This window comes from Lissotriton helveticus, chromosome 12 (assembly GCF_964261635.1).
Source record: "Lissotriton helveticus chromosome 12, aLisHel1.1, whole genome shotgun sequence".
NCBI lineage: Eukaryota > Metazoa > Chordata > Amphibia > Caudata > Salamandridae > Lissotriton > Lissotriton helveticus.
Genome location: NC_136073.1, coordinates 74,593,310 through 74,611,674, shown reverse-complemented (window position 1 = coordinate 74,611,674; position 18,365 = coordinate 74,593,310). Strand labels below are relative to the sequence as shown.

The following is an 18,365-nucleotide window of genomic DNA, read 5'->3' as shown; positions in this document are numbered from 1 at the left end:
CCGAGCCAACCACAGCACCAAGACCGCCCTCATCGCCGCCACCGATGACATCCGAGCCCTGATGGACAAGGGAGAAACAGCGGCCCTCATCCTCCTAGACCTCTCCGCGGCATTCGACACTGTCTGCCACCGCACCCTAGTACAGCGCCTCAGCAACGTCGGAATCCAGGAGAAGGCTCTGGAATGGATCATCTCCTTCCTCGACGGAAGAACACAGAGAGTCCGCCTACCACCGTACAAGTCAGAGGCCACCGAAGTCATCTGCGGCGTCCCTCAAGGATCCTCGCTGAGCCCCACCCTCTTCAACGTCTACATGAGCCCCCTCGCGGCCATCGCACGACAACACAACCTCAGCATAATCTCCTATGCCGACGACACCCAGCTGATCCTCTCCCTGACCAACGACCCCGCCGCCGCCAGAGCCAACCTGCACGAAGGGATGAAAGAGGTAGCCGAGTGGATGACGACCAGCCGCCTGAAACTGAACTCGGACAAGACGGAGGTCCTCATCCTGGGCTCCTCACCCTCCACCTGGGACGACTCCTGGTGGCCTCCCGCCCTGGGCACCGCACCCAAACCGACAGACCACGCACGAAACCTGGGCTTCATCCTGGACTCCTCCCCCTCCATGACCAGACAAGTCAACAACGTCTCCTCGGCGTGCTTCAACATCCTACGCATGCTACGGAAGATCTTCTGGTGGATCCCCACCGAGACCAGGAAGACCGTCACCCAGGCCCTCGTCACTAGCCGACTGGACTACGGCAACGCCCTCTACGCCGGTACCACCGCCAAGCTCCAGAAGAGACTCCAGCGGATCCAGAACGCCTCAGCCAGACTCATCCTCGACATCCCACGAACCAGCCACATCTCCGGACATCTGAGAGACCTACATTGGCTCCCCGTCAACAAAAGAATCACCTTCCGCCTCCTCACCCACGCACACAAAGCCCTACACGACCAAGGCCCGAGCTACCTCAACAACCGAATCAACTTCTACGCTCCCAAACGCCACCTCCGATCAGCCAACCACGCCCTCGCCGCCGTCCCCCGCATCCGAAGAGCGACTACAGGAGGAAGGTCCTTCTCCTACCTGGCCGCCAAGACCTGGAACTCCCTCCCGACCGACCTGCGCCTGACCCAAGACCACCTCTCCTTCAGGAAGAAGCTGAAGACATGGCTGTTCGAGCAGTAGCAGCACCCCCCTCCCCCAGCGCCTTGAGACCCTACGGGTGAGTAGTGCGCTCTATAAATGTCTTTGATTGATTGATTGATTCTCTTCAAAATAGAGATCCACACGTTCCCCAAACCGTTCCTGGAACTCCTGATCTTTGAGCTAACATACATTTCTTAGTTCATGTGAGATAATTCAATGTGTTAGTCATACTGATTACTGTGCACAAGAGTGTCCAAAGACACCAGGATAGATTCTGAAGTAGGGTCCGAGGAATCTCATCATTGAGACCTTTTTTATCGCAATGCAATTTATATACCCAACGTTGTTCCTTCCAAAAAAGGAATTTGGATATATCTGTGATATGTGCAGGAATGTTAGGCTGCTCAAGCACAGTCCACCGTAGCTCGTCTGCTGTATGTTTCAAGGGTAGAAAATGGTTGGTAAATTGTGTAGCCTGTTTACAGCATCTGATTGTGCTCTTATGTTCTGAGATACGGAGTTTGACCTTGTGTGTGGTCATCCCCACATAGCGTAACTGGCACGGACACGTGATTAAATAAATCAGATTGTCACTATTACAGTTAGTATGTCGCATTTGGGACCATGGTCTTGTTGTCCCAATATCAATTGTAGTTGAGTGTCTTGTTGGAGGACACGCCAAACAGGTCCCGCATGGATAATGCCCTTGTACTGGCAGCAAGTTCCACAGGGTAGCCTGTGCGGACCGGTTAGGTTCAGGTTTTCTGGTTCGAGTATGCACCAGAGTATCTCTCAAGTTGGAACTCCTCTTGAAAGCTAACAGAGGGGGGAAAAGGTTCGCATGATCAGTGTTCAGGATACTCCAATGTTTATGGATGGTCTGCTGAATCCTGTTAGACAATGCGTGAAAAGTACTCACGCATGTGAGTCTGGATGTGGAGGGCTTAGGTTCTCGTATTTCTAGAAGTGCCTCTCGGTTGTAGTTGACAGCACGCTTCAATGACTGGCGTACAAGTCTGTTTGGGTATCTCCGTTCCTTAAGTTGTCAGGAAAGTAATCCTGCGTGTTCAGTGAATTTATCTGGAGTGGAACAGTTGCGTCTGACTCGAATAAAAAGTCACTTTAAAACAAAGCGCGAACTCAACCTGAAGGCGAGCTTTACAGAGTGTATATTTGTGTAAAACGTGTTTTTTCTGACGGACGCCACTTCTTGTTGGACAGTGCCTAAAAAGTAGGTGGGGTTAGCGTTTGTACCTTTGGCTGAATAGCCCCGGACAGATGCCGTAACTATTGAGACCACATCTGGTTGTAGCGGTGGACCTTACTGAACATACCGGTATCTGGTTCAGTATACACCTTGTTGTTGTTCTTTTTTTGGTTTTTACACTTATTTGCAGTAGCTGTAATAATCTATGGATCCTGACAAAGGACAAGACACCTTTATGGGCCACTGATGGCCGAAACATGTTGATCCCCTTGATGTACCTGTCTTGAATTGTGACAGCCGCATCATTCAGCTTATTGTTGTTTTTTAAACCTGTCATAGGGGAGCTAAATAAAGTTTCGCTGGCTTACTCTTTAGGCAGTTTTCACTCACTTTCACCAGCACTGCACTTTACACCCATTCACACACCAGGCCCACATAGGGTTTTTAGTACAACCCATGTGATCAATTTGAAAAACATGTTAAATATTAGATTACGATGTGAACATTACCAACGCCATCTTGTCCCACTTAGGCCTTTGCGAGCGCATAAGCGGCAGCCATTTTAGACACTGTGGCCAGTTCGTAACATTGCCGATCGCCTGCACGTCTCCCCGACCTCGCAATCATCCCCCACGCGCTGGCAGTCCCCGAAGCACACATGCTAGAGCCATAAATCATCCTCAGCGCGACCCTGCCCCGGAGCCACTTCCCGTGCCGAGCCCACATACCCTTTCATCCCTTGTGCACGAACAAGCCCTTCGACAATCCTCTCCCCTGCACCTGGCTGCTCGATCCGATCCCAGGCTATAACCGACCCCTGCGGATACAGTCTATTGCCCCGTACAGTAGGATTCCGCCTCTCATCAAAGGAGCCGGAATTAATCAATGCCACAACCCCATGAGATCCGACCGATTGCGCGTATTTCAGCTCCTGCCGGAATGCCCAGCTGCGCGATAGCAATCACCTACTAAGACCGGGGTTGGGTACAGTACTATCGATATGTGTGGGAACGGGCCTGAAGCAGGGATTCCAAAGATGGTTTACGATGCATCAAAGTAATGCCAGGAATGTGTTACACTGCAATAAAATGTTACAAATGTGTATAAAAGGGCAGGCCACAGAGATGCAGTGAGAGCACCTCGAAACGACGGCCTGTTCGTCGGTCCTGGCATGTTTTCCTTCGAAGAATAATTCAGTTTCCTGCTTTCCAATTTCCAGCGCCCGCCTCTTTATTTGATAACTATGATTGAACTAGAGGCGACTAACGCCAAGCAGTGCTTGAGGATATCTGGGGAAAATCTGCTACGTTCTTACAAACATCCCTGAGCTGCTCCCTCGTAGAGAGGGGGCTGTAGCCTGCATTTGGACTAGGTTCCTAATGCGAGGAGGCACCCCTATGATAAAGCATGACACCTTTGGTGTGTGAAGGGAGTCGTCCTTAAAAGGGATACCTTTCCCCGATTGGTTGATTTCAACTTTGGTGTCAATCTACTTGTGTGTTACATTTAAAAACTTTCCAGACCCGTGGGCTCTTGTGTGAGTTGACCACAAGGAACCACCCAAGGTGAGTAAGAAGGGACACCACAGAGGAAGGGTGCAGTGTGAGAACACAACTGCGTGCTACGTTCAATTCAATGGGAGAGTTGCGTTGCAGTTTTAGAGTTTAAGGACCCTTCCCAGTGGATTACAAAGAATCCCTTTGGGACGTAGATGATTGGAGAGCCACCACACCCGTGGATACTGAAGTACCAGAGTTACCTATCCCAGGGAAGCTGGGTGCATAGGGCTGAAGTGGCGTCTGAAACTGTTGTCGTTCTCAATGGGAGTCTTCAAAGAAATGCCCACTGCTGGAAAGAAGAAAGGCGTCCGGTGGAACCCACAGGTGGATTCTTGATGAAAAGAACCTGAAAGCAGAGGGGACAGTCGAGGTCACTCAGGAGTGACCAGGGGCTCAGTAGACGAATGCCCACCGATGTCGGGTACTTCAGGTGTGATGATGGAGACCTAGAGTCTGCAGTCACGCGGACCAGGAGACGCTGAGGATAACCAGGAGCCAGATATGAGCTTTCACATGAAGGATGTTGAGTGTTGAGGGGTCGGTGTCCGGCAGGAGTCCCAACAAGCCTTGGCAGCGGAAACCCACAAAGAAGGTCGAGTAAGGTTACGGTCTGGCCCAGCAATGACCAGGAAACTCACCACAGCAAGGGGAGTTAGGGCAGGCCTAAAGCAACCAGGGTAGCCCAATAAAAGCCGTGTTGTACCTCAAACGGACCCACAGGACGAAGGCACAGGAGTTGTGAGGGGACATATACTAGTTTCACAAAGTCACAGCTTGCAGGGCACAGAGTGTGAGGAGGCAAAAGTCCTTTGTATGAAATGTGCGCAGAGGTTGGGGTTATCAATAGCACAATGCACATAGTTGGGGAACGCCAACAAGCAAATACACTTCACTTGCAAGAGTATGCGGTGCACTGGAGTTCGGGTTATGCGGTCATCACCAGGGATACTGGCCTCAGACTTGGTGAGAGGGCAGCTTGACCTCAAGGAACGTAGGAACCCACCTCCTGTGCTGCTGGAGCCTACGGAGGGCGCAGGAGCTCAGGATCAGCAGACCGGTCAGTTGCGGTGCCTACGAATGCAGGTTAGTGACTCCTTCACCCCAAGGGAGATGTCAGTTGTCCTTGATGCTCCACAGGTCCTGCACGGAGCCTGTATGGTGCACAGACGATGCTTTGGAAGGAGAGGGAGACGAAGTGGGGCCCAGTCGAAGTCCAGAGTGTCCAGATGGTCGAAGGTCAGTGGTTTCTTTTTCTTGTCCACGTCAAAACTAGGGTCCTACCGCAAGGTAAGCCCTTTTCTACCCACAGGAGAGGGTTGAACAGATTCAGGGGAGGACAGTGGGGAGGATACTGTCATGTCCATTGTCCAGTTTCGCGCCTGACCAGGAGGCAAAGGCTCCAAGGACTGGTTTGAACTGGACTATGCACAGGGACACTAATTGTGCCCCAGATGCAGACTTTCAGGCACTTTGGAAGTGCACCCACCCAAAGCAAATACACTAAATCCTGTCTGGGAGGTGGTCACACCTTCCTGTGACAGGATGCCTATTGTCCTCTTCGATCCAGCAGGAAGCAGACTCCCCTAGCCAATCACGACGCTGCTGTCACCATGACAGCAGTGCCATGATTGGTCTGAGCACCGTGGGTCGGCGCTCAGACAAGAAGTGGGAGCCTTGGTGAAGAAGATCCACAGGCTCCCACTTCCTGTCTGTTCTTCACCAAGGCTCTGCATTACAGCCTGGTAGAGAACATGCTAAGTGTGCATGACTGTTTGGCCGGCCCAAGACAGCCAGCCAAACCATCATGAGCACTTAGAGAGTGCTCACCACTCCTCCCCTGCTTTGTGGGCAACCACTCTCCGCACCTTCAGAGCCTTCTGAAAAATAAAATATTAATAACGTGGAGTTATTATCATTTTATTTTTCCTGTGGGGCGACACTTCTCCGATGGTTATGCTTATGATTTATGCTGTCAAGTAGGCCCATGAAATGTGTGGCACCGTCAGCCAGTTATAGCGTTTTAGCTTATAGCAAGCTGTATTGTGGGACTTGTAGTTTTACTTTGACTATAGTTAATTGCTAGCTTAAAAATCCCTGCTTGGGAAGTGCTATAGCTAAGAAGCCAAGACTGGCTACGATTGTTTGACATAGTAGGTACCTGCATTGAAAAGATGCTGCAGAGGTATTCAGGATGTAGGAGAAACATGCCAGCAAGTGTTACGGAGTGAGGAAAAACTACCTGGGAGAAAAACGGTTAACTAAGTGGGTATAATGAGGACACCAGAGAGGTTCTTGGAGAAAGAGTGAGGAAGTATCCTCTGAGGAGAGTGGAACGTACTTTAGCAGGCTATTGAGACACCAAAGCCATAACCTACAAGAACGGATGGACGATGACAAGACGTAGCTGTGGTAGGATGGAGGGAGCACCGGCAGGGAGAAATATCTGCAGAAGGAAAAGAGACCACATCGAGATTTGGATGGAGAGATAACTTAAACAAGAATAGCGCAGAGGGAAATTGAGTTGGGTTGGCGAGGAGAGCATGAGGGCTAGGCATGAGAGAAAGTATCTGTCAGGGATGGAATTGAGAGCTTACTTAAAGGTAGTGATAAAGAGACTGCCTACTATGTCTAGGCTGAGAAATGAGGATTTAGATCTGAACTTAAGTAGAGCTCTCAGCAGTGTCAAAATGGGGCTGTTCATGTCATTAAAAATAGAACATAGGCCCAACTGCTTAGTTTGGCCAGCTTGTGAAAATGACCCTCAGTTTCACACATAAGATATGAAATGTCACACATAATCACAATGCAAAATATTGTGTCACACAAAAGTATACTGAAAACTTGGAAGCCCTACCCGTGAGTGGAAAGACTCTTCTTTAGTGACGCTGAGCACAGCACCACAGTATAGCGCGGCGCTGGAGTGTGGCCTGAATCACTATGCAACTGCCCAGCCAGAGAGGCGGCTATGGATGTGCCACAGAATAAATCCACTAGGGCATCTATGCGGTGCCTAGCTGGCATAGAAAGCCTACCACCAACTAGATACAGCCGCCCAATTGCTTGACTTTGTTCACGAGAAAGTGTCACTCATAGTCGTTGAATGTCATTCATAATTACACTGAAATTATGAAAATATCAAACATAGCAATCTGAAACCTTGGCAACTATGTACTTGACTTTACCCCAAGGTATTGTAGCGCTTTACATGAGCGCTAATTACAGCACACAAGGTAACATTCATTTAGGCGCCGGGAGATTAAGGGATCTGCCCAGGTGTCTACCCGCCAATTAGGGCTCTGGTGATCCTGCAACAGAGCGAAGGAGGAGTTTAAACCAACGGACGAGGCAACAACCTGAATTCCAAGCCGCGCGCCGCCTGCCAGAGCCCCGGGCACGCGCCTGCGCACATCTTACGTTCCAGGCAGCGGCAAGTTTAGAACTCGGAAATGTTTCCTACGGGCGCGGACGGAGATGTCGTTAGCCATCGGCAACGCCCGCACGTGCGTACGTCCCTGTGTATGTAGAAAGGAGTACGAGCAGCGCGAGCTCTGTGACGTCGCGTCGTGCGCGCACCCCGTTGCCTTGGAGACGGCGTGCCGCGTCCTGCTGCTTGGAGCAGGTGAATGGGACAAAGCGAGTGAGGAGTCGAGCGACCAGGTGAGGGGCGAAGAGCGAGACGGGGAGAGACAGGGGTGAGACCCCCGGCTTGGAGGTAAGTTGTTGGGTGAAACGGGTGTGACTTGCGGTTGTGGTAGACGAAGTTGTTAAGCGAGTTGTTGTTGTTAGTCGTGGCTGGAAGTTGTACTGTGTGTAAGTAAGACGACGAAAGATTTTGAGGCCACACGGTCTTGGTCATATATTATATACAGTGCTTGTGGGGTATAAAGAGTCAGACAAGGGAATGCGAAGGGGGCACCGGGGCAAGGGCATGAACACCCCCGCCCCTCACCCCCCTCCTGCTGTAAAGGTGTGGGGGGGGGTTGGCTGTGAATATCTATGAGTTTGGGTGTGTCAGGGCCCCGTCACATTCTGCAGGGGACTTCCATCGTTTTGTGTTACGTCGGTATATAGCAGGAACGTAAAATAATTCCGTTAGTGTGGGTGGCCAACGTCCCATCGTGCTTCGCAGGGCACTTTGAACGCATGGAGACACGTTGCATGAGCGGAGACACCCCACCCAGCATATGTGTTGGGGATGGGGGACACTATGACAGGGCGCAGTTTTAGAGTTTCATAATCCCCAATCTCCAGACCTGGTATGTTCGGAGGTGAGACACAATGAGGTGTTGAGTGCCATTCTTAAGTAAAGCACACAAGTCCCAATGTGTTAGAGAGTTTGATTTCGTTCATATGGCCACCGATCCATGATAAATATCCAAATTACATTATCAAGGTCCACAAAACAGGTAGGAAGGACATTTCATCCTATCCATAATCGTCACGAAGCGACTCCATAACTAACACTTACTTATTCCTTCACAAAGTTCTACCTCTTACCACAGCAGACCAAAAAGCAAAGCTAAACCGTACACTGATCAGGAGTCACTGAGAATACTTGCATATTAATATTTTAGATATCGTGCAACAGGATCAATGGATGCAAAGTAGTTCAACTAAATAAAAAGTACGTATAACAAACATTGGCAAACCTAGTATGTGTGGCTTTTCAATGGGACATGCACACAGACAAACTACCTTCTTGCATGTGTTCCTTGTATGCAAACAGAGCAACTCACCTGCAGGCATCCACAGACACACAGACCAGCAGCACACTTACTGATTCCCTGACATAATTGTACCTAACTAAGCACACAACTTAACAGTCATCCCTTGCGCAATAAACAGACCACGCTGATGTCTTAAGCGTAAAAGGCCATTTATTAACCACTTAACTGCGCCAAACGTTCCGTGCTAGTGCGGAACGTTCTATTGCGCGGGCAGGGCCGCGACGGCCAACCGACGTGCGCAGCACTCCAAAGGTAGTGCACGCGACGGCCATTGGCCGTCGGCAGCATCGATGAGGTTAGGAGCAGGCTGCACAACAATAAACATTAACCAATAACATCAACCTCAATGACAAAACCCCCACATCAACTCTTCATCCCTTCACTCACTCCGAACTCACATCTCGTACCACTCCATGACCCATTCCGTTCCTCATCCATTTTACAGATCTACTAGCATCCTCCCCGGTCTCACGTGGCATTCCACTCATGCCTCCAGCTCCCCACCTCATTCACTCTTCTCCCCCCCCCCGAGGGGTGGGTGCGCCTACTATTGACTCCACCACCCCTCCAAAGTATCGCAACCCTGCAGCCCGTCCTAAACTGGCACGCTGCACCAACCCTACGTCCAAGCCCTAGTAACTGCAGGGTGGGTGGGTGGCCTTTCTTAACTGAACCCTCCCAATGGTGCCGAGAGTGCAGGAAGAGGAAGTTTCCTTCCTCCCCTGCACTCTTATACCCACTCCCTAACTCCACCCCTAGCCCAGCCTGGTCCTCCCCTCCGCGAAAGACCCCGGGGGACGACTAGTCTGCGACTTTGCTTACCCCAGGACCCAGTATGCACCAAGATCACCAGACGTGATCACTGATCAACAACACGGACTGATAGCTTTGTAATCACTGATGCACATGCAGACCAACACATACAAACACTCATACAATTCCACAGAAAACACATACGTCACACTGCACATAGCAGGAACATATGCAGGTGGGCCTACACACAAGGCTGTAATAGGCGTCATTCCTCTGAATATCAACCCCCTCTATTGAGGAATTTAAATTCTTAGGAGCTCAATGCGTGGATTACTCTAAGAAATCCTCTTTTCCTGCATGATCACCCTACATGTTTAGCCTTTGGGGGGGCTATATTTTTGCTGACTTGAGAACTTTGTGCACTTTACCACTGTTAATCAGTGGTAAAGTGCCTGTGCTCCCCCTTTAACCATGGTTATGTTGGCTAATTCTGCCTGAACCAGGGTATGCAGGAGATCGAACAACGGTGTCTCCAAAATTAAACCCTCATGCACGTGTAGGGTAGCGTGGTAAGCGGTATATCTTGATTCTCCGCTCTTCTGACACGTGTGTGCATAATCATCGGGTTTTTCGGTATGCAGCCTCCACCAGGAGGATCTTACCCTCGGTAAAAACAGTAGTGACCCAGTGATGTGGAGGGAGTGTAGGACAATAAAAATCCCCCGGAGACCCAGTAAACGGACTTTTATTAAATCTGGGTTCGGGTGGATCCCATTAGGGGAATGCTCCAGTCATGTGCGCTCTGTTGAAAAAGTTAGGTTTTCAGGACGCACTAGCATTCAAAATGATTTAAAATGGCCAACATGTTTCAGCCCTCTATGCCGTGAATCGGACTTTAGGGCTTTCTTCAGGACCCGTGGTGAAAGGTGATAGTGATGCTAAACTATTAAATTTATAGCAAGCAGGTGTGTAGAAAAAGGGAAATTTTCAACCTGTTTCTTGGTTCTCGAGGTCACGATGTACCTATAGTTCAGACATAATGATAAAGGACATACACAGACATACACAAATACACAAAGAAGGGTAAGGGAGACACATAATGTAGTGAATTCACTACTAGTCAATGCAGATTGTTGCAACTTAAAATAGCAATACTTCGTAACCCCCAGTAATTGGCAGTGTCAACTCTCTCTTTCTCCAACAGGCTAATGCATGCAAAAAGTGGTTCATAGACAATAAATCATAGTCATATGCCAATCGTTAGGGTCTAGGGAACCCCACCACTTAGAAGACTATCGTGGTAAGTCACAAGTGGTAATTGTTTGTCATGTGGCATGCAGTCAATACTCATTCGTAAGTGCAATATCTAGTATCTTTAGCATAAAATGGATTGCCCCGCGTAGTGAAAATCTTTCATACCGCCGTGCTCTGTGCGTCAAATTTATACCTGGAATAGACAATAGTTACACCTCCTTTCGTTGTAACCGGGGCATATATATTTATATGCAAACGTTATGCCAGTAAAATAATGCCTGTCCACTAGGACGACTATGGTGAAGAATCGAGATATGTGGCCATTGTAGTTCAAACATCACATGCAGAATACCTCATTCGTGAAAGAAGTCTCTAGTACATTACTATGTTGGGACTGATAATGGTTGCTTAACGTGGTGAGGAAAACAATCATGCCGATGTGCTCTGTGCGCCCTACGCGCCAAAATCATACCTGAGATATATATTAGTTACACCTCCTTCGGGTGTGGCAAGGGCTTCGAGGGGGCTAAACAGAAGGAATAACGCACTGTTAGCGTGAGGCCTGGCTCAGTATACTTGCGGTTTTTGTTGCTGAAGGGTCTCGTGGAAATACCTAACGCTCCTTTCCTCGCGCTTCGCGTTGCGCTTCTGCTGCCTCTTGCGACCCGGAAGTAACAGTGATGAGCTTCCGGGTCGGTATTTCTAGTATTTTCATGAAAATAGAAAGGGGACTTCGTCGTCCTGCGTGTTTTCAATGCTATGGCTCTAAGAATCTTGTTCTTCATGCCGCTTTGTTTTGATGCAAAGTTACTGGTCCAACAAAGGGATATTGTGAAAAATCTTTGAATTATCAATATAAAACAAGGAATATTTGAAAAGGCTAAGTAATTTAGAATTTGCAAAACTACTGGTCCAAAAAGTAGATATTGTGAAAAAATCTTTGAAATATTAATACAAAAAAAGGAATTTTTGAAAAGGCTAAGTAATTTAGAATTTATATCTTTCAAGTCGGGGTACTCAGTTTTTGGTGAAGTAGGTAGTGAAAGGGTACAGAATTCATCTTAGATGTTCCTCAGAAAACAGTCTACGTTAATCGTATTAGAGATATGGTTAATAGTGTTCTGAGTGGCGCTCGTCTTGGGGTCACGCTTCTTATTTCAAAACTTGGAAAATTAAAAAATGTGGTGAATGAAAACTGCGTAATGAACCAAATCTTGGTGATCAGTTGTACAGGATTCGACAGATTAGTGAATTTTAATGGCAAGCAATTTGTTAGCATAAGGTGGACAGATCATTTCTGGTATTTTGACGCAGAGCAGGTTTTGGGATGTCTCTCATTCCAAATGTGCTCACATTTGGTACATAGTTCATCTCTGATGTTTTTTCTCAGTTCGGACTGGTGGTATCTTATATTAAGGAATATGCCTCATGGTAGGCAGTCTTATTTCAACACACTCAGCCACGGGATATTATCATTGAGCCCCCTGATATCTGTCCCCAGACGGTGGACCCAACGTTGCTCTTTTTCAAAGAGGATTCTTTCTGCGTTGCTGTCCTTAGTATCCAGTGTTTCTAGGATGACCCAACTGAGGTCGTCCACTGTATGGTTTTTTTCCAAAAAATGACTAGCCATTTTAGTTGTGGTTTTTTTACATTTGACATTGCTTTTGTGCTCAACGATCCTTTGTTTGGCTTTTCTGCAAGTCATGCCAATATAGTGCAGTTGGCAAGGGCAGGTGATCATGTAAATTACATGGCTCGTATTGCAGTTTGTGTGTCTGAGCATTCTCCATTTAAGATTTGGAAGTAGTTGTAACTCCTTTGTTGGTTGGGTCAATTTACACACTGAACAAGAACCGCAGGGATAATGTCCAATAATGGGGGGGTTTCCCCACAGGTTGGATTGTTGTCCTCGTTTTGTTACAGGTGGTCTCGTGTGCACCAGGATGTCTTTTAGGTTCCTACAACGCCTGTTGGCGAATCTCGGTTTTGGCCAAGAAAGAGCGCCAGAGGTGAGGATCCTCCAATTCTTATTTACAATTTTCTTGACTTTGTCAGTTATTGGACTGTAGGTCGTGACACAGGTAGTGAGATCTTCAGGTTCTGTTTTTGGAAAGGTCTCTAGGAGGCCATCTCTGTTCTGGTGCTGGGCTCTTTTTTGCATTTATTTACCACTCGTTTTGGGTAGTCTCGATGTTGGAGTTTGGTGCAAAGATCTTGTGCTTGCGCCCGATATTCAGTGTTCTTGCTGCAGTTCCTCCGCAGTCTAAGGTTCCTTAGACTGCGGAGGAACCTTAGACTGCGGAGGAACTGCAGCAAGAACACTGAATATCGGGCGCAAGCACAAGATCTTTGCACCAAACTCCAACATCGAGACTACCCAAAACGAGTGGTAAATAAATGCAAAAAAGAGCCCAGCACCAGAACAGAGATGGCCTCCTAGAGACCTTTCCAAAAACAGAACCTGAAGATCTCACTACCTGTGTCACGACCTACAGTCCAATAACTGACAAAGTCAAGAAAATTGTAAATAAGAATTGGAGGATCCTCACCTCTGGCGCTCTTTCTTGGCCAAAACCGAGATTCGCCAACAGGCGTTGTAGGAACCTAAAAGACATCCTGGTGCACACGAGACCACCTGTAACAAAACGAGGACAACAATCCAACCTGTGGGGAAACCCCCCCATTATTGGACATTATCCCTGCGGTTCTTGTTCAGTGTGTAAATTGACCCAACCAACAAAGGAGTTACAACTACTTCCAAATCTTAAATGGAGAATGCTCAGACACACAAACTGCAATACGAGCCATGTAATTTACATGATCACCTGCCCTTGCCAACTGCACTATATTGGCATGACTTGCAGAAAAGCCAAACAAAGGATCGTTGAGCACAAAAGCAATGTCAAATGTAAAAAAAACACAACTAAAATGGCTAGTCATTTTTTGGAAAAAAACCATACAGTGGACGACCTCAGTTGGGTCATCCTAGAAACACTGGATACTAAGGACAGCAACGCAGAAAGAATCCTCTTTGAAAAAGAGCAACGTTGGGTCCACCGTCTGGGGACAGATATCAGGGGGCTCAATGATAATATCCCGTGGCTGAGTGTGTTGAAATAAGACTGCCTACCATGAGGCATATTCCTTAATATAAGATACCACCAGTCCGAACTGAGAAAAAACATCAGAGATGAACTATGTACCAAATGTGAGCACATTCGGAATGAGAGACATCCCAAAACCTGCTCTGCGTCAAAATACCAGAAATGATCTGTCCACCTTATGCTAACAAATTGCTTGCCATTAAAATTCACTAATCTGTCGAATCCTGTACAACTGATCACCAAGATTTGGTTCATTACGCAGTTTTCATTCACCACATTTTTTAATTTTCCAAGTTTTGAAATAAGAAGCGTGACCCCAAGACGAGCGCCACTCAGAACACTATTAACCATATCTCTAATACGATTAACGTAGACTGTTTTCTGAGGAACATCTAAGATGAATTCTGTACCCTTTCACTACCTACTTCACCAAAAACTGAGTACCCCGATTTGAAAGATATAAATTCTAAATTACTTAGCCTTTTCAAAAATTCCTTTTTTTGTATTAATATTTCAAAGATTTTTTCACAATATCTACTTTTTGGACCAGTAGTTTTGCAAATTCTAAATTACTTAGCCTTTTCAAATATTCCTTGTTTTATATTGATAATTCAAAGATTTTTCACAATATCCCTTTGTTGGACCAGTAACTTTGCATCAAAACAAAGCGGCATGAAGAACAAGATTCTTAGAGCCATAGCATTGAAAACACGCAGGACGACGAAGTCCCCTTTCTATTTTCATGAAAATACTAGAAATACCGACCCGGAAGCTCATCACTGTTACTTCCGGGTCGCAAGAGGCAGCAGAAGCGCAACGCGAAGCGCGAGGAAAGGAGCGTTAGGTATTTCCACGAGACCCTTCAGCAACAAAAACCGCAAGTATACTGAGCCAGGCCTCACGCTAACAGTGCGTTATTCCTTCTGTTTAGCCCCCTCGAAGCCCTTGCCACACCCGAAGGAGGTGTAACTAATATATATCTCAGGTATGATTTTGGCGCGTAGGGCGCACAGAGCACATCGGCATGATTGTTTTCCTCACCACGTTAAGCAACCATTATCAGTCCCAACATAGTAATGTACTAGAGACTTCTTTCACGAATGAGGTATTCTGCATGTGATGTTTGAACTACAATGGCCACATATCTCGATTCTTCACCATAGTCGTCCTAGTGGACAGGCATTATTTTACTGGCATAACGTTTGCATATAAATATATATGCCCCGGTTACAACGAAAGGAGGTGTAACTATTGTCTATTCCAGGTATAAATTTGACGCACAGAGCACGGCGGTATGAAAGATTTTCACTACGCGGGGCAATCCATTTCATGCTAAAGATACTAGATATTGCACTTACGAATGAGTATTGACTGCATGCCACATGACAAACAATTACCACTTGTGACTTACCACGATAGTCTTCTAAGTGGTGGGGTTCCCTAGACCCTAACGATTGGCATATGACTATGATTTATTGTCTATGAACCACTTTTTGCATGCATTAGCCTGTTGGAGAAAGAGAGAGTTGACACTGCCAATTACTGGGGGTTACGAAGTATTGCTATTTTAAGTTGCAACAATCTGCATTGACTAGTAGTGAATTCACTACATTATGTGTCTCCCTTACCCTTCTTTGTGTATTTGTGTATGTCTGTGTATGTCCTTTATCATTATGTCTGAACTATAGGTACATCGTGACCTCGAGAACCAAGAAACAGGTTGAAAATTTCCCTTTTTCTACACACCTGCTTGCTATAAATTTAATAGTTTAGCATCACTATCACCTTTCACCACGGGTCCTGGAGAAAGCCCTAAAGTCCGATTCACGGCATAGAGGGCTGAAACATGTTGGCCATTTTAAATCATTTTGAATGCTAGTGCGTCCTGAAAACCTAACTTTTTCAACAGAGCGCACATGACTGGAGCTTTCCCCTAATGGGATCCACCCGAACCCAGATTTAATAAAAGTCCGTTTACTGGGTCTCCGGGGGATTTTTATTGTCCTACACTCCCTCCACATCACTGGGTCACTACTGTTTTTACCGAGGGTAAGATCCTCCTGGTGGAGGCTGCATACCGAAAAACCCGATGATTATGCACACACGTGTCAGAAGAGCGGAGAATCAAGATATACCGCTTACCACGCTACCCTACACGTGCATGAGGGTTTAATTTTGGAGACACCGTTGTTCGATCTCCTGCATACCCTGGTTCACGCAGGACAAGTGATCCCTCCCCCTTGATTATTTGTAATTACCCAAGGAAACTGAGGGATCAGTACTTTCCTTCTCCCCCCCCCAATTGATTAGCATATGTTGGCTAATTGACACATTTAACTTGCCTCTGAGTCCCTAGGATATGGTGTAAAAAGTATACCCAGAGCTGCAAAGTTAAATGTCACTTGTAGACTGCAGCACCTATTGTGATATTAACTATAGTGGCAATGCAAACATGGATTCAAGCATACCCTGTGTAGCCTGCCTCTTGCAGTGTAAATATGAACTTGGCCTGTCAAAATAAACCCTTTTGACAGGATCTAATAATTCATCCTTATGTGAGCCTTGTAGCCCACAAGGTAGGGTGCATTGTATTTAAGAGTGAGACATGTAGTGGGGCGTGGCCTAGAAGTCAAAATGCCATCCGCTACCTCGATGGCGAGATAACCCTTGATTTCGACCAATCGGCAATACAGAAGATTTCTTTCATCCTGAGGAGTGACGGCATAGACGGTGGGCTGAGCCAACAGCTTCCTCTGACCACATAGCACCTGTCAAGATGGCGAACAGGTGATTCAAACCGGGCACAGAGTAGTGCGCCAGTAGCAAGATGGGCAATGCTGGACTCCTGGGGGCCCCGGAGATGTTGGTATCTGGACTCCTGCTGCCCATCCAGCCTAATGGTCCCTCGAGTATAGGAGGCATCAGGCTGGGTGGTCAACTGTGGCAGGCCAGAGCCGCAGACAGGGTTGGCGCACTACTGAACAAGGAGAGAAGTGCTGAGACAGCAGAATGCCACAACTGTGACCAGCGGTCTTCCCTGCATGATCCACTGTTGTGGAACATCAACCGGTCATGCCTGTGAGGGACAGGTCCACTTCCCAAAGCAGCTGTAACCTGACGTGGGAGAAGACACTGGGGGAGGTAGCAAAGCGATATGTAGGTGAACTGAGAGCCATTTGTTTTTGCTTTGCCTACTGGTGGGGAGCTTGAGCCTGCCTGGCCTAGAGCAGCCAATTTTCTCCCTCCCTCTCCCCCACCCTCCCCGGGGAGGGCTTGCAACCGTACAAGGCAGTCAACCAATGTGACAGGATGTGACCATTTGGAAGAAAAAAAAAAGCAGTCGGGGAGGCTTGCTCCAGAAGTACGTTTTGCTGAGGGCCCCTGCTAACCTCTTGTTGGGTATGTGGATATTAATGGTGGCTGGGGGAAATTCAGTGCTGAACTCGTCATCTGTGGGCAGTGGGGTTCAGGCGTAAACAGGAACTTCACACAGTGCTGGCTGCATTGTGGAAAGACAAAGCAGCCCAGTCCCAGGTAAAAACGAAATGTTATATAAAAGCCCAACAAAGCAAAAGTGCAGAATCAGGGAAAATGTCAACAGAAGCCGACGCTGTTGGAAGTGGCCCTTTGTAGGAAAGTAGGATCTGCTTTCATGGTTACCCCCAATTTTTGCTGGTGTCATTCTGTTTTCTGACACGTCTGACTGGGATCATGCTAATCAGGACCCCAGGCACTGTGCTCGCTCCCTAAATTGGACTATGGTAAGTACTTTGGTATCTTCCTGATAGGCTACTGGTGTACCCTTCTAAGTCGCTAGTATATCGTACTGAGATACCCAGGGCATAGGTACACATTAGGGGCCTCCCATGGGCTGCAGCATATATTATGCCAGCCATGAAAGACAACTTAAACTGTGACTACAGGCCTGCCATTGCAGCCTGTGTGAGCTGGTGCTAGCACCACTCTCAACTGATATACATTTCCTTATATCTGAGGTCACTACACTTAAAATCTATGTGACCCCTAAGGTAGGCCTTTGAATCCTGAAGGCAGAGTGCTTGGCTATAAGTGTGAGGGTGCCCTGCATGAGCAGGACACCCCCTAAAAACTCAGGAGTTGATTCTTCAGGCCTTGTAAGTACGGTCAGCCATTTTATACATTCAGTGGACATTAAGTCAATTACGAGATGTCTAACTATATATTGGCTACACCGAAACCGGTCATGTTTGGTACCAAACATGTTGAAATCATGCCCAACACAGATGCCATTGTTGGATGTAGGATCCCATCTACTAGGTGACTCCCCTAGGGAGCCCCCCTCTATACCCCCCTGTATCCCCGGTACCAGCCTTTTCGGGTCTAACTGCAAGCTAGTGCTGCTGCAGACCAAAGACACAATTCTGCGCTCCTGCTGCTGAGCCAGGTTTGAGCAGGGCAAGGTAGGACAATAGGTCTCCTGTCACAGGGAGGTTTGAAGACCTCCCAGACAGTAATTAGTGTATTGGGTTGGGGTGGGGGCACTTGCCATCGCCACCACTGATTTGAATGGCACATTTGGGGCCCTCCTTGCATACTCCAGTTGGAACCATTTCAGGAATCTGT

At 47.5% G+C, this 18,365-nt stretch overlaps 1 protein-coding gene across 1 annotated transcript in view; it reads left to right on the top strand.

Annotated features, from left to right (window-relative positions):
• The first annotated feature begins 7,458 nt into the window (after positions 1 to 7,458).
• DNAH2 (dynein axonemal heavy chain 2) overlaps positions 7,459 to 18,365 on the top strand; it is a 3,497,426-nt gene continuing 3,486,519 nt past the window's right edge. The window contains exon 1 of the mRNA XM_078670326.1: positions 7,459 to 7,634. The gene's annotated coding sequence lies outside the window, so the exon portion shown is untranslated. The remainder of the gene's footprint in view (positions 7,635 to 18,365) is intronic.